Source organism: Octodon degus, unplaced genomic scaffold (assembly GCF_000260255.1).
Source record: "Octodon degus isolate 3935 unplaced genomic scaffold, OctDeg1.0 scaffold00292, whole genome shotgun sequence".
NCBI lineage: Eukaryota > Metazoa > Chordata > Mammalia > Rodentia > Octodontidae > Octodon > Octodon degus.
In genome coordinates, this window is record NW_004524868.1 from 674925 (window position 1) to 678574 (window position 3650).

Here is a 3650-nt window from a genome sequence, read left to right on the forward strand (position 1 = left end):
TATCTATCTATCTATCTATCTATCTATCTATCTATCTATCATCTATCTATCTATCTATCTATCTATCCATCTATCTATCTATCCACACACATGTGTATCTGGTTTATTTCACTTATGAGTATATGTTCAAGTGGCATCCAATTCAATATAAAGGCTTCGAGTTTATCATTCTTAATAGCTGGATAATACTTCATTGTGTAAAAATACCACATCTTTTTCGACCATTCCTCAGGTGATGGGCATTCTTGGTTGTCTCCAAGATTTGGCTATCACAAATTGTGCTACTATAAACATAGGCACACATATATCACTATTATATGATGTTTTCAGATCCTCTGGGAAAATTCCCAGTAGAGGTATAGCTGGTTTAAAGGGGATTTCCAGTCCAAATTTTCTAAGGAATCTCCATACTGATTTCCATAATGACTGCACCAGTCTACATTCCCAACAGTAGTTGAGAAGGGTTCTTTTTTCCCCACAGCCTCTCCAACATTTGTTGTTGGGCGATTTCTTTATGATAGCCATTCTTTCTGGGGTGAGAAGATATCTCAATAGATAGTGAGGTTAAGCTTAACAGCCTAAGTTGTATGGTACTAACAATAAACTTGTCTTCTGGATGGTTACCGACCTAAGTTTGCAGACTAAAATTAGTTGAAAAGGAGAGCTGCACGGAAAGCCAACATTTTGGCCCTAGGTTTCCAAGGTCAATTAAGACTCGGGACATATGAGAACTTGTACTGTAACGTTACGTAGCTCAGCAGTGTCCCAAATTTTCTGATCAAGGAGATTATGGGGCCAAAGAGGAAAGTGATCGATGACGTAGAGTGTGCCTAAGGAAAATCACATGGAGCAAACATTCTCTCAGGCTTTCACAGAGAGCACATTGTCCAAGAAATGGCCGTGACTCATTTACATGGCTTACACTGACAAACAATCTGAGGTACAGGATCTCAGGATAAATCCTGAGGAGATTTCACTGACCTTATCAGACCCAAAAGCTACAACTCTTGTTGCATAGGTCCTCTTTACCTTGGTCTTAACCATCCAGCAGAAAAGTGTAAAAACGAAATATAAGAAGTAAAGCCATGCTGTGATGTTGAGCTGTAGGGGACTCAGGTCAACAATTGACATTGCCAGTGAAGCGAAAGACCCAATACTATTATGGACTACTGAACTCTTTTAGATTATTTTGCTGAGTTAACACACCTATAATATTCAAATAACGGAACTTAAGAAAAAAAGGGTATACAGATGAATGTCCATTTTGTATCTGTGTATTCAAAGTGGTTAGGATAGATATATAGTTACATTCTCTTAATGAATAGAGTGATTTGTTCTAATAGTGTTTGTAAATAGGATATCATGTCTGCATCTTGTACAGCAATTAACCACTAGGAGGAATGTATGCAATGTGTTAATTATTGAAACTGTCCTAACAATTTGATTTTAAACTGTTTCATTGCTATTTGTTTATCAATAAAATTTTGGAAAAAAAAATATATATATATTAGATTTATTATCTATAAAAGCACTCTTAATATTAGATAACACTTTAATTGAATGAGGGAATTTGACATTGCCCTCTGTGTGTGTGTGTGTGTGTGTGTGTGCTTTATGAGACAGAGTTTTGCTACGCAATTCAGGCTGGCCTGGATCTTTCTGAAATTCTCCTGTCTTAGCCTCTTGAGTGCTGGGATTACAGGCTTGTGTCAGCACACACTGTGAGATTGGCCACTATTAATGCAGAATCATAACACATGTTATTGGAGTAAGAAGTTTTCATCATGAGTAGAAAAAATAATTTTCTGTCATTGTTTCAACAGAAAATCTGTTATCATTCTCAATAATAAGATTTATGTTCATCATGGGCATATAGTCTATAATGAACAGAAGACTGGGATTACTTTGAGCTATTGTCTATTTTTATCAGGCAAAGGTCTGATATATATATATATATATATATATATATATATATATATATATATCTCAACATCTAGTGTGATTTTTTTATTGTGAGATATTGAGGAATCATGTGAGGTCCTCTGCTGTCTATTGTCTTTTTATCTTCTTTGTTATAGGTTCTGGCTTTGTACTTCAGACTCATATTAAATTCACTTCTCCTGAGTCAGTCTCCCAAGTTCTGGAATCATAGGTGTATAGCACCATGTCCATGTTGCTCCATCTAGTCTTAAGAAATCATACTAACCTGGTGTGTAAGAAAGCATTCATGTCTCTTTCCTACACCTTCCCATTATTGGTTTGTCTCCTTTCCAACATTTTTCAGGTCAAGACAAGGTACTGAATAGGGAAGAAGAAATATAAGATAGCACAGTCCGGTCTTTCAGACAAGTTCAAAGAATTAAACATACTCTGTGGCCTTTCTTTTTTTCTCATTGTAGACTTTCTAAATTAGGCTTTACTCCTGTAAGACAACTCAGACTATCATTCTATGAAAACTGAAAGCAAGATTCTCTTCACTTTTTCAGGCATCTCTCTTCATTCTCCCAGAGAATATTCTAACACCAAAATGGAAGAGAATGGGTCCCCCTTAGTGTTTAGATCAGAAGATGCTGGATATGATGATATTGAACTTATCACCATGTAATGCCTTTTTTGAAGTAATTAAGCCTGCAGAGAACTTTTCTCTGATATTGGCTACCAAAATATGATATTTGTATCTTCATTATTGTCACATTTTATATGTACCAATGAGAAAAGAAAATTGTTCCTAATAAATATTCTATTTGGAAGACAAGCATTCTCACAAATTGTAGATACATTCCCACCCAAGTGACCATTAAAATTTCATTTTCAAATGTAATCTTTCCTGAAGTGGGATCTCAATTGCATCATTAGTACCATCCCTACAGACTACATTCTTGCCTTCTTTTAGGTGTGGAGAGGTTCACCGTTTTCTTGTATGTCACCTATCTCTGAAATACAGTCATAAACTAAGTACCTGCTCTTAAGAAGATGAACTCAAATACCTAACAGAATATTGCAAAATATTCCACCCACCGTGCCTTAAAATTTGGAAGCATCAATCAAAGCAAATGTAGTTAATCAACTGAAAGAAAAATGAGTTGTTTTTAAATTTTATTCAAATTTTATGTGATATAAATAGCTTAAATGTAATACTTTCATACAGTATCTTTTGCTCCAATGGTCTATGTATTATATGTGTTTTATTTGAAAACTAAATCTATTCCCATAATTGGTGCTACTGATTATTCATAAAGTTTCATGGTTTTCTATCTTTTCTCAAAGTTTGTCTTCTCTATTCTTTTGTCTTTCTGCATTTATTTAGGCACCTAACATCTCAAAGCTCCCTAACTTCAGAAGACTTCACCATCACCTATTATCCTCACATGTCCCATGTACTAGTGTTGTGGAGGGGACACTAGACAAACTCTGTAATTTTGCTGTCTTATTATTATCCATAATAAAGTTTTAAAATTTCAGTTAGTTGCATGCCAGCATAGTGATTGTTCACTGAAAATGAAGAAGAATATGACAAGCCATCACTCAGTATGATTTTTATTTATGATTCTAGGTTTCAGACTTCAGATCTGGTACTTCTAGAAAAATGTGGTCCTCAGGATAGATTGAGCAGTTTCACAGAAGACGTTAGGCCAGATTTTACATGTCTC

General features: G+C 35.0%; 1 pseudogene; it reads left to right on the plus strand.

Annotated features, from left to right (window-relative positions):
* The window catches only part of LOC101585321, a 60980-nt pseudogene extending 58375 nt beyond the window's left edge, over positions 1-2605 (plus strand).
* Positions 2606-3650: the final 1045 nt, after the last annotated feature.